This window comes from Dromiciops gliroides, chromosome 1 (genome assembly GCF_019393635.1).
Source record: "Dromiciops gliroides isolate mDroGli1 chromosome 1, mDroGli1.pri, whole genome shotgun sequence".
In the NCBI taxonomy this organism is placed as follows: Eukaryota; Metazoa; Chordata; class Mammalia; order Microbiotheria; family Microbiotheriidae; genus Dromiciops; species Dromiciops gliroides.
The window spans coordinates 505,024,839-505,038,466 of NC_057861.1; the positions used below are offsets into that span (position 1 = coordinate 505,024,839).

Here is a 13,628-nt window from a genome sequence, read left to right on the forward strand (position 1 = left end):
TGGCAAAACCTGGGAAGACTTGTATAAACTAATGCAGAGTAAGACTTATAAAAGTGCATCAGCGAAACATTAAAAATACACATAAGAGCACAGGAGGAAGTTCATAAGGAAATACACACAAGCAGGACAGTGTTGGTATAACTGTGTTAAATTTAATATATACTTTATAAAGAAAAAACAAGCAATGCATAAGTGAGATTCATGACTTCATTCTTTTGTTTTCACATATGGAAATATTCATGTGTATCAATGTTCAAAGGCCTTTAAATCACTGCACAGGTAAATATTACATCTATATAAATAACACAATACATTTCACTGCTACTATAAAGTATACTGCTAAAAAAATACAACAACAAACTCTAACTGGGGCTTCCCAGTCAAGTTAGTACTATCATAGTAATAAGAGGTTAAGAAGGGAGTTAGGATCCACACATAGCCTTCAAAACGACAAATAGAAACACTGATGAAGAGAAAAAATGGCTAAAATACATGTAATGGAGACCCAGCAGATGAGCCTCACAGTCCTCAGAGACTGTGCTGATGAGTTTTCTAGTTGGTTTCAGAGCCTCTAAGTTAAAATATGGCTCCATGTGACCTCTCCAGCCTTCTAAGATCCAGAAAAACTGGACTACTCTAGGTTCTCACTTGTTTACTACCTGGCCTCTATGCATTAATAAATGACTGACCCATTTCTCTGGCTGGCCGTTTCTGGTTTCTTTGTAGAGCTGGCTTTGGCTCTCTATGGGCCCAGGCCCATATAAATTTCTATTATTCATCTCCCCCTCTTCTTTTTACTGATGATGCGTAAGGCGTAGAGAGCGGGGTAAGTAAGGAGGGACAAGGAGGCAGTGTTTAGGACCTTCTGCCAAAGAAGGTATTAGAAGCAATAACTTACAGCAGTAGTGACCAGGGCCAAGGTATAATGGTGATCTTATGCTCATGGTTTCTACATACATATTCTACCCTTTTAAGAAAGGGAAAAAAACTTATCACACAGGGTGCCTAGGATCCCAGTCTCCATTGTGTATAAAGAGGAAGGAAAATGGTGGATCAAAGCAGTAAGTAGTGACCTACTTCCCAAGAGACTCCCCTCAGAAATTATATATCTAGCAGGCAGCTATGTGGCACAGTGGATAAAGCACTGGCCCTAGATTCAGGAGGACCTGAGTTCAAATCTGGCCTCAGACACTTGACAGTTACTAGCTGTGTGATCCTGGGCAAGTCACTTAACCCTCATTGCCCTGCCCCAAATACACACACACACACACACACACACACACACACACACATGATCTCTGGATTCACTTTTCTCTTCCTATTATCACCTGCCTAGACTATGGGGGGTGCAGTGTCAAACCTGACGAGGTCAAATCCAGCCTCAGACATTAGCTATGTGACCCTGGGCAAGTCACTGAACCCTGTCTGCCTCAGTTTTCTCATCTATAAATTGAGCTAGAGAAAGAAATGGCAAACCACTCCAGTATCTCTGCCAAGAAAAACCCAAATGGCTAATTGTATTACCCTCCATCCTATTCCCTCCCTCCTCTTGATATTTATTCTATTTTCTATCTTCTTTCACCCTATCCCTCCTCAAAAGTATTTTGCTTCTGACTGCTCCCTCCCCCTTATCCCCTTCCCCTCCCACTTTCCCTCAGGGCACGATATATTACTATATAGTTAGCAATAGTAACTGTGAAAAAAAACCTTAAAGTAGGCTTGTCTGATAGGCCTCAGTTCTCAAACACATAAAGAACTGAGTCAAATTTGTTAAAATGAGAGCCATTCCCCAATTGATAGATAATCAAAAGACATGAAGTTTTCAGATGAAATAATCAAAGCCACCTATAGCCTTATGATAAAAATGCTCTAACTCACTATTGATTGGAGAGATTCAGGTCAAAACAATTCTGGGTACTACCTCATACCTACTGGATTGGATAATAGGACAGCAGAGGAAAATGACAAATGTTGGGGGGGGATATGGGGAAAACGAGTCATTAATACACTCTTGGTAAAGCTGTAAACTGATTCAAACATTCCGTAGAGCAATTTGGAACTATGGCCAAGGGGCTATAAAACCAGGCATCCTCTTCAACCTAGCAATACCACTACTAAGTTGGTATCCTAAAAGAGATTTAAAAAGAAAAAGGAAAAAAAAATCCCAAATGGGCTCACTAAAATTCGGATGTGACTAAAAATGACTGTATTACAGCAGCATCCTAAAAGTTATTCATGGGGCACTTCTCTCCCCCTCCCTCCAATCCACCCTTCATATCACTATATCATAAATTTAAACAGTTGGAAGGGACTTAGAGATCATTTGGGACAGCTAGGTCACGTAGTGGATAGAGCACTGGCCCTGAAGTTCTGAGAACCTGAGTTCAAATCTCACCTCAGACACTTACTAATTGTGTGACCCTGGACAAGTCACTTAACCAAATTGTCTTAAATATCTGGGGCCATCTCCAATCATCCTGATGTATATCTTGCCCCTGGACCCAGATGACTCTGGAGGAGAGGATGAGGTTGGTGACCTTGCACAGCCCTCCCTCCCTTAAATCCAATTCACTGCAAGCCATGACATCACCTGCAGATGTCATGGTTCCTATTCTAGAACAAAGGACAAACAACAAGAACAAGAGGTCATTTAGTTCAAACCCTTCATTTTATAGATGACAAAACTGAGGCTCAGAAAAGTAAAATAACTTGCCCATATTCATACAGATAAATAAACAGTTAGAATGCAGGTCCTCTGATTCTTCATTCAAGACTTGTTCCACAGAGCAACCTATCTCAAGTCTCTGGTCAACCTATCACTTGGAAATCTTCAGGGTCTGTTTTTACATAGGATTTAGTAGCATGAATATTCTCCGTGCAGGTGTAGAGATTCTAGGAATTAATTTGCCATCGAATTCACTATAAGCTTAATGTGTTATTGTTTTTTTAAATACTGCCCTAGGCAACTACTTTTTCCACCAAATGATTTTTGTAATGAATTTTGAATAACTTTCACTCAAGACAGAAGTCTTACATAAATACTCAGAGGACAGCTTATTTGCTAAAGTTATGCAAGAAGTTTAAGTGGACCTCTGGGCACCTCAAATCTGCCATTTCTGTGTTGTGTGACCTCAAATAATAATAGCTAGCTTTTATATAATATTTACTGTGTGTCAGGCACTGTGCTAAGTGTTTTACAATTACATATTATCTCAGTTGATCCTCACACCAACCTTGGGAGGTAGGTATTATTATCACCGTTTTACAAATGAGGAAACTAAGGTATACAGAGTTTAAGCAACTGGCCAGGGCCCACAACTAGTAAGTGTCTGGAGCTGGATTTGAACTATCTCTGTCCCCAGTCTCCTTTAAGCATGTCTCTGGATCTCCATTTTCCTCATTTGTAAAACGAACAGGTTAAACTACATAGTTCCTAAAGCTGCTTCATTTCAAGTCTCTGATCCTGTAACTATTTGCTAGGTAAACATACAGAGTGAATAACCTAATAAATATCAAAGTTATTATTTAACTCCACTTCTTATTTTCTGACACATTAACAAAAAACCAGAGCAATCTCTAAACAAATTTGACTTTAGGCCTGCCTTCTTATTGGCAGCTCTATAAATCCAAACATCCCAGAAAAATCTGAATCTTCAGTAATTACCAATCAACTTAATAAAATAAAATTAAACTAAATTAAATCTAAGAATATTCCAGCAACAGAGAGGCATTACTTTCCATTGATAACAGTATTTCTCAGCAGTAGAAAGAATTAAATACTATCCATGTTCCAGAAAGAGAAGGCAGGCTTGGAATTATATCATTGTTGGTCCTCTGCCTAACTTATTTGCAGTAACTCTGAGCTTGGCACTCAAGCATGGGCAATGCAACCCAAGAAGCTTCCTATCTGCTAACACACATACATTCTGCACATCAAATTCATGTGAAGATTACAGACCCACCAAAGCATGCCTCAAGTGGTGGCTGAGAACACTCCAACCCTAAAACATAAAAATTCATGTTTGAACATTAACTACTCAAGGTCAAAAAACACGTAAAGTGCAAAAGCAGTATTTCCCAGCCATCAAATAATTAAAGTCCATTTGGGAAATGCCCCCTATCAAGTGGCAAATTCATCTTTAAAAGGCTTCTTTTCCAGAAGCCGGTTTCCTAACTCACTTCCACAGAGCTATTTATTTCTCTTAGACAACAATTCCTTTGATTTCATAACAAAAAAAATTATCAATGTCATTGGATGAAGAAAAGAATATATTCAAAGAAGAATTAAGAAAGAAAGATCTTGTTGGTACTGTCAGTCCTTCATTTCTCCAAGAGGACCATGACATTAGAAAGTGAAGTCATGACTTGCACTGAATTGGATTTAAGTGAGGGAGGGCTGTGCAAGGTCACCAACCTTACTCTCTCCTCCAGAGTCATCTAGGTCCAGTGGCAAGAAAGATAGATGATAGACAGATATACAGATGTGTGTATACACATCTATGTATATATGTATATATATCTCTCAATATATATATGTATGTGTATATCTATATCTATATCTATAGATATATATCAGAATGACTGGAGAAGGCCCTGGATGTTTAAGGCAATTGGGGTTAAGTGACTTTTCAGGGTCACACAGCTAAGTAAGTGTTTGAGGTGAGGTTTGAACTCAGGTCCTCTTGATTCCAGGACCAGTATGCTATCCACTGTACCACCTAGCTGCCCCAAGAAAGATCTAAGAGAGTTAATGAGAGGATATAGTGGGTATTGAGAGCACATGAACGTGTCATGAGGAAATAGGTGGTAGGGGTCATTTGGTATTCCTCCGTAAAGAATTTCACTCGGCATGCAGTCCAATTAGAATTAAAATGGTTCTTTATTGGATGTTAGAGAAAGTGACTGAGAAAGAAGCTGAAGACTTAGCCTCAAGGGGAGGCGAAGGCTTAGAGACATCTTTCTCCTCTAACAGAAGGCTGAAGCTTTTATAGAGGATAGATGGGGTGACCACCTGACAATGGAAAGTTCCTTATTGGGGGTGGGGTGGGGTGGGAAAAGCTTGAATGAGGGATGGTGGTCCAGACTCTGGCATGCTGGCTTGTATGGCTTTAGGCAAGTCATTTACCCTAGGCAAACTGTAAGAATCAAAACTTTGGAGCAGTAGTCAATGTGCAAGGATGAAGGAAGTGACATCAATTTAATTTAGGGATGTCATACTTTGTTCCACCAAATCTAATCAAACCCAATAAATTTCAAGTTAGTACCAGGACTTAATAACTACTCATGGCCTAGCCCCAGTGCTCCTAACTACTGAATAATTCATTCACACCCTCAACACTCAAGGAAAACACATGGACTAGAGGTATGTACTAGACATACAGGATTTATGAGCTGGAATCTTTGGACCTCTGCTATCTGCTTTGAAACATCAGATTTAGCTTCATCCTCTGAATTCAAAGCTTAAGAATAGGGCCTCAAGACAGAGTGGCAACTTGATGGTGAATATTTTGTGATTTATACAAGTATTCAGGGAAATACTTAACCTTGAGTTACTTCGGTCCAGCTCTCATAGGTGAAAGTTACCACAGAAATGTTAAAACCCAAAGGTCAGCAGTGTTAAAATCAATTTGCATAGAATGGAGGGGAAGGAGAAACACAAATTCAATTTGGAAAAATCAAAACACGGTTGAAGAAGACAAAGTTTAAGTTTTGGGAAAGGGAACATTTCCTCATTCATTCAAGAAAAGCACATTAATGTGAGGTCAGACAACATGGATTCAAACATCAGCTTGTGTAGCCTCAGTGTCTTTATCTATAAAGTGAGTGAACTGATTTAAGTGATCTGAGATCCCTTCTAGTTCTAATCTACTTCGTGAAGAACACAAGTAGGCTCTGGGAGATAGAAAGCAAACATCTAGAATTTCTTCCCTGTAGTAAAATTCTACCCCCCAACCCAGATTGCAACGCACCTTTCAGTGGAGAAATCTTTGATCTAAGTAGAGGAGCTCAGATAAAGTACACAGGAACTAAATGCCAAAAGCAGGATTTGAAAGCCCGTCTTTTTTCAATCCGGTCCAATATTGTCCACACTCAGATAAGCAGCCTGTCCCCGGGCGAAAGCAAAAGATAAGAATTCCAGAAGATGCACGCACACGCTTCTTCTACAGCTTAAAAAAAAGTACGAGACCCACCCCTCTGAAAACTTCCTCCCACTTTCCCATGGGCAACACACACACACACACACACACACAAAAGAAACCAAGGCAGCTGAGAGAACCCATTCTTCATCATCCTTTTAAGGTGATCTTCCTGGGCACATGGCATCTTTGGCCTAATGTGCTTGGCCTCGGCTTGGGGGGAAAAGGGCGGAAATCAGCTCGCTCAAAATAAGCCAATCTGGTTCTTCGATAGGAAGACGTGCCCCGAACCTGTGTTTCCAGTCCCACCAGGTGCCAGATGTGCAAAAGAAGCGCTAGGTCCTTCCTCTACCTCCCTCCATAGCTTCTAAAGCATCGAAGCTCCCCCTAGGGCAAAGTTTCTTAAACAGGGGGAGGGGGGTCGCGACCCCATATGTGGCGACAAGTTAGGTATCCCTAATTTATGTACCTGTATACCCGGGCCGCGTAAAAATTTCTCGGGGGAGAAAGGGGTCGCGAGTGGAAAAAGTTTTAGAAGCCCTGCCCTAAAGAGTCACCTTTTTTGGGGCGGGGGGGGGGGAGGCATGTTTATTTATATCTATCAGGTGAAGCTAATTCTCAGAACAAACGCACGAAATGAAATACACAGGATTACAACGGAAACCAATTCTGGTGAAATAAACTATCTAAATATGAATAACAACAACAAATCCACCGAGTTCACAGACTCCACGTGAAGAACCCCCACCCTAGAGTTACATCCGGACTGCAAGGAACGCTCCCCAGAATTGAGGGGAGGGGTCCAGAGCTTTGCACTTGCCTAAGGTCGGGGTACGTAGCCCAGCCGCTAGGCGCGGACGCCGCTGGGCCAGCCCCCTGAGCTGGGGTCAAGGTGGGGGGGGGGTGCGTCCCTCCTGCTGTGCAGGACACCGCGGGGAGGGGGGAAAGGCAGGAAATCTAGGTGGGGGAAGTGTCTCTGAGACCCCTGCCTTCTCTCACGGGCGGTCCGTTAGTTGCTAGTCTCCCCGGCAACACCCTAACCACTTAGGACCCCAGGACCCCCGGACACCCCCCCAGAGGCAAGAGCGAGAGACCACGTGACGCGGCTCCCCAGAACAATCCTTATCGGGGCGAGGAGTCCCCGGCCCGGGAGAGCCCTGACCCTGGCCCCAGTCCCTACCTGGGCACCAATCAGCGAGTAACAGCAGGACACCCAAGCTGATTCCTCTTTTGTCCGAAACCAGAGCTGTCCCTCCACTGAGCTCCGCCCCCTTTCCAGCCCCGCCAGACACTATAGGCGGGAAAGGCTGGGAGGGGGGTGGGCAGAGCCGACTGGGTCTGGGACAGGGCACGAGGAAGCAAGTTTGGCTCCGCCCCTTTCCGGCTCCGCCGGACGCTATAGGCGGGAATGGCTGTAGTGGGCGGAGCCGACTCGCTCGGGGCGAGGGCCGGAGGGAGCTCGTTTTCCCTATGGGTGATCTCTATTTGGCGCCACTCCTTCCCTCCACCGATCTCAGCTCTTTCCAGACACCATTGGCAGGAATGAGAGTGGTGGGCGGAGTCACTCAGCCCGGGAGAGGGCACGAGGGCCCAAATTTTGCAGTGAAAAAAAGTCTTTCTTTGGCGCTGCTCGGATTCCTCCACGGAGCTCCGCCTCTTCTCGGCTCCGTTAGACGCCCCAAGCATGGCAGGGGTGGGTGGACCCCATCCGTCCTAAGAGAGCTTACTGGGGTGAAGTTTTGCAAAGAAGGCGGGGTGACTAGGCTCTAATTTGGCGCCGCTCTGTCTGGCCCCGCTAATGAGGTATAAACAGATGTTGTCATGCTCGTCCAAGATTGGAGCAGCCCCCATTTCAAGCAAGATTTTTTGAAAATTAGCTCTCTTGTCATTTTCATGCCCCAGTGGGCCAAGTTCAACCCACTAACTTTCCAGTCCCAAAACTTAAATAACTTATTTCTCAAATGAGCACTTTTTTTTCAATTGCCAACCGAATCCAAGTCCTCCTTATCTCTTACCTGGATTTAGGCAACATATCAAACAAACATTTATTAGGCACTTACTATGTGTCTGACACTGTGTTGTGTGCAAGGGGATTAAAAAAAAAACCCAAAATGGGTTCCTGCTCTCAGGGAGCTTACATTCTTTTTTTTTATTATAAAAGTATTGTATTATTTTCCAGTTACATGTAAAGATGGTTCAACATTTGTTTTCATAAGATTTTTAGTTCTGAATTTTTCTCCCTCCTTTCCCTCCCTCCTTTCCCTCCCTCCTCCCCAAGACAGAAAGCAATCTGATATAGGTTATATAAGTACAATCACATTAAACATATTTCTCACAAAAGGGAAAAACCTCGAAAAAAGAAAAAACAAAAGTAGAAACAGTATGGTTCAATCTGCTTTCAGAATCCACAGTTCTTTTTTCTGGATGTGGAGAACATTTTCCATCATGAGTTCTTTGGAATTGTCTCGGATCATTGTATTGCTGAGAAGAGCTAAGTCTATCACAGTTTATCATCCCACAATGTTGCTGTTACTGTGTACAATGTTCTCCTGGTTCTGCTCACTTCACTCAGCATTAGTCTACTTAAGTCTTTCCAGGTTTTTCTGAAATCTGCCTGCTCATCATTTCTTAAAACACAATAGTATTCCATTACATTCATATACCACAACTTGTTCGGCCATTTCCCAATTGATGGGCATTCCCTTTATTTCCAGTTCTTTGCCACCACAAAGAGAGCAGCTATAAATATTTTTGTACATGTGGGTCCTTTTCCCTCTTCTATGATTTCTTTGGGATACAGACCTAGTATAGTTGCAAATTGCTCTCCAGAATGGTTGGATCAGTTCACAACTCCACCAACAATGTATCAGTTTTCCAATTTTTTCACAGCTTCAGGGAGCTTACATTCTAATGAAAAGACAACATGTAAATTATATATATATATACATACACATACACATTTCCTGTGTGTGTATGTGTGTGTATATATATATATATATATACACATACACATTTCCTCTGTGTGTGTGTGTGTGTATATATATATATATATATATATATATATACACATTTCCTGTGTGTGTGTGTGTGTGTGTGTGTGTGTGTGTGTGTGTATTTCAAATGGAAGATAATATCCTAGGGATGTTTTAGTAGAGGGGAGGGTTAGGAAGAAAAACAAACTTACAGAAGGTGGAATTTGAATTGAGCCTTGAAAGAGGCCAAGGAAGCCAGTAAGGTCAAGAATTCTAGGCTTTGGCATTCATTCTGCATTATATGTGTATTTTTCTCCTTCTGGTTTGCTAAAGAGATTAGCTAATATCAATTGCTTCCCAGACCTTCCTTTAATGATTGACTTTCTTGAAGAATTTTTATTACTTTCGACAGCATTACAGTGAAGATTAGCATTCAGAAAGTACAAAAAGTAATCAAACGCATCATAAAAGCTTAGGAAATCTTAAAGATTGTTACTGGAAAACATGAATTTTAAGTTGATTATTAAGTCAAATAGGTTTAAAACATTCCATTTTCTAAAAATAACAAGTTTAATCTTCTTCCTAGGAATATGTTAATAGAAAATATAATTCAATACATGACCTTATATCTCTTGTCAGATCAAAATAATGAAAGAATTTTAAATTATTTCAATTTATTAGATCTACTTGGCCTTAGGGGCTGCTAGGTGGATAGAGCTCTGGGCCTGGAGTCAAGAAGACCTGAGTTCAAATCAGGCTTCAGGGGGGCAGCTAGATGGCGCAGTGGTTAAAGCGCTGGCCCTGGATTCAGGAGTATCTGAGTTCAAATCCAGCCTCAGACACTTGACACTTACTAGCTGTGCCACCCTGGGCAAGTCACTTAACCCCCATTGCCCTGCCAAAAAACAAAACAAAAAAAAACAAATCAGGCTTCAGATGCTTACTAGCTGTGTGACCCTGGGCAAGTCACTTAAACCTGTTTGCCTCAGTTTCCTCATCTATAAAATGAGCTGGAGAAGGAAATGGCAAACCATTTTAGTATCTTTACCAAGAAAATCCCACAAAGAAGTCATGAAGAGTCAGGAATGATTGATAATGACAGAATAACAGCTAACTTGCCCATATAAGGAACTAGCTTTACCATGAATAGCTGGTGAAATATGTATCATTTAAGTGATATTTTAAAACTTGAAATTGATTTGAATGATTTTTAGAATTTTATAGCTAATAATGCAGAAACAAACAATATTCCAGTCCTTGCAACACAGTATACAAAATGCTAAAAAGTTAGCCATACTATTGCAATTAGTAGTATTAAAGTTGAAAGAGGATTCATTTAAAGTAATTATAACTTGTGAGGGTGAGAAATAGTTTAACATTGGGCCAATTGCTCAAAAAAGCATCCAAATAACACCATAGGAAAATGCCTGGCACAGCAAAACTCACAGAAGAATGTGCTGAAATCATCTTCTAACCAAGAGTGGCTTGGAAGGTCGGAAGGAGGGAGCTGCTGTGCTGATACAGGAGTTGAGCCCAACTCCACAGTCACCCTGATACAGATCCAGTCCCAAGAAGGCCTCACCAGAGAAGGAGACCCCCAGAGCCTCTGAATCAGCTGAAGCACCAGTGTTGTCTGGAACTAAGCTCACAGTCTGGTGAGTGGGCTGAGCCCTGTGCAGGGGGGAGACTACAGAGGTCTATGCTGGTGCTAAGGCAGAACTTGGATTTTACACCCCTGCTGAGAAGCAGGAGCTAGGCTCGAGTAGCAGTGGCCCAGGTGGGGGAGGGGCACAGGCTTGTTGGAGGTAACAACCAGAACACACAAAGCTGGTTGATTAGCAAGTTGGTCTGGGGTCATCCAAGGACCAGGAAACAGGCCGGGTGAGGGAAGAACCTGATTCTCCTTAAATCATACCACCTGGGACTTCTTAAGCTTGAGAAGTATCTCAAGCAGCCTGGAAACAGTGCCCCACTTTAAGGAGCTAAAAGTCTAGTAAAAGAAAGGCAAGATGAGCCAACAGAGAAAGGTGAGGACCATAGAAAGTTTCTTCAGTAACAAGGAAGACCAAGGGGCACCCTCAGAGGAAGATGTCAACATCAGGGCCCCTCTATCTAAAGCTTCCAAGAAAAATACGAATTGGTCTCAGGCCATAGAGGAGCTCAAAAAGGACTTTGAAGATAAAGTTAGAGAGGTAGAGGAAAAAATGGAAAGAGAAATGAGGGTGATGCAGGAAAGGCATGAGGAAAAAGTTGACAGCTTGAAAAGTCAAATTGGCCAAATGGAAAAGGAGGTACAAAAGCTCTCTGATGAAAATAATTGCCTAAGAATTAGGATTAAACAAATGGAAGCCAGTGACTTTATGAGAAACCAAGACACAATACAGCAAATCCAAATGAATAAAAAAATAGAGGGCAATGTGAGATATCTTCTGGGAAAAACTGCTGACCTGGAAAATAGGTCCAGGAGAGAGAATTTGAAAATTATTGGTCTACCTGAAAACCATGATCAAGGAAAGATCTTAGACACCATCTTCCAAGATATTCTCAGGGAAAATTGCCCTGAAATTCTAGAAGAAGAAGCTAAAATAGAAATTGAAAGAATCCACCGATCACCTCCAGAAAGAGATCCCAAAAGGAAAACTCCTAGGAATATTATAGCCAAATTCCAGAGCTCTCAGGTCAAGGAGAAAATATTTCAAGATGCCAAAAAGAAAGAATTAAAGTACTGTGGAACCCCAGTCAGAATAGCACAAGATCTAGCAGCTTCTACATTAAATGACCGGAGGGCATGGAATATGATATTCTAGAGGGCAAAGGAAATGAGATTACAACCAAGAATCACCTACCCAGCAAAACTCAGCATTATTTTTCAGCAGAAAAAAATGAGACTTTAATGAAAAAGAAGACTTTCAGATATTTGTGATGAAAAGACCTGAACTGAATAGCAAATTTGACTTTCAAATACAAGACCCTAGAGAACGATAAAAAAAACTGGAGCTGGGGGACATACCTGGGGTCGTACACTGGGCAACTGTCTTGTGTCTGAGGCCGGGTTTTGGCTGGGATCCCCCTGGGTCCAGGGGTGATGCTTTGTCCACTGTGTCATTTAGCTAGGTGATGACATCTTTAGGGTTAAATTGAGTGATGAAGGGAATTCACTGGGGGAGGGGGAAGGGCAGAAGTGAAATCCTACATGAAAGTAACAGGAAAAGACTATGGAGTTGGGGAAGAGATGGGAGAGGAGCAGGGCAGTAAATGAATTTTACACTCATCAGAAAAGGCTCAAGGACCTTAAACTCATCAGAGCTGCCTCAAGGAGGGACTAACAGATACACCCAACTGGGTGGAGTAATCTATTTAATCTGGGCAGTAAATGAACCATAATACTCATCAGAATTGGCTCAAAGGCCTCAATCTCATTAGAATTGGCTCAAGGATAGGGGCAGCTAGGTGGCACAGTGGAAAGAGCACCGGCCCTGGAATCGGGAGAACCTGAGTTCAAATCCAGCCTCAAACACATAACACTTACTAGCACTAACTCTTGGTGGAGGCTAAGAATTGAGAATCAAGGGAATGTCCATCAATTGAGGAATGATGGAAAAAGCTGTGTTATATGATTGTAGTGGAATGGTCTTGTGCTACAGGAAATGACAAACAGGATGATCCCCGACAAACAGGATGATCCCCGAAAAACCTGGAAAGGCTAATGAACATCGATGTGTAGTGAAGTGAGCAGAGCTGGGAGGACATTATTTGTAGTGACAGCAGTATTGTTCAATGAGCAATTGTGAATGACATAACTACTCTCAGCAGTGCAATGATCCAAGATAATTCCAAGGAACTAACGAGGAAGCTTACTATGCACCCCTATAGAAAGAACTGATAAAAAGAACACTTGTGGATTGTACATATATAACCTGATTGCGATCTTGTGGAGCGGGAAGGAAAGGGAGGGAGGAAGGGAGAAAAATTTGGAATTCTAAATCTTATGAAAATGAATGTTGAAAACTACCCATACATGGGTAGTTTTCAATGTAAGTTTTCCATGTAACTGGAAAATAAAATAAATGTTTGTTGCTGAAAGTAAAAATAGGATGACATAGTAAGAAACTGCTACAAAACATTCCCCTTATAACCCAGGGCTTGACTCTTCCATGAATACATACAACATTCATGGGGAAGGTATTTTCTTTCTTTCTTTTCTTTGGAAATGTGATACTCTTTTTTTTTTTGTTTTGGTTTTGGGTTTTTTTTGGTGGGGCAATGAGGGTTAAGTGACTTGCCCAAGGTCACACAGCTGGTAAGTGTCAAGTGTTTGAAGTCAAATTTGAACTCAGGTCCTCCTTAATCCATTGTACCACCTAGCTGCCCCCAGGGAAGGCATTTTCAAACTTTGTTGTTTAGTTGTATCCAACTCTTTGTGATCCCATTTGGGGTTTTCTTGGCAAAGATACTGGAGTGATTTGCCATTTTCTTCTCCAGCTCATTTTAGAGATGAGGAAATTGAGGCAAACAGGAT

General features: G+C 41.8%; 1 protein-coding gene across 5 annotated transcripts in view; it reads right to left on the reverse strand.

Annotated features, from left to right (window-relative positions):
- Positions 1 to 7,439, reverse strand: part of SHMT1 (serine hydroxymethyltransferase 1) — a 49,008-nt gene extending 41,569 nt beyond the window's left edge. For 3 of the 5 annotated variants that reach the window (XM_043977766.1, XM_043977762.1, XM_043977764.1), the window contains exons 1-2: positions 7,318 to 7,439; positions 5,970 to 6,103 (exon numbers count right to left, since the gene is read on the reverse strand). The gene's annotated coding sequence lies outside the window, so the exon portion shown is untranslated. Of the gene's footprint in view, positions 1 to 5,969; positions 6,104 to 6,250; positions 6,271 to 7,317 lie in introns of those variants that run through there. The other 2 variants (XM_043977763.1, XM_043977765.1) reach the window with 2 other exon arrangements.
- Positions 7,440 to 13,628: the final 6,189 nt, after the last annotated feature.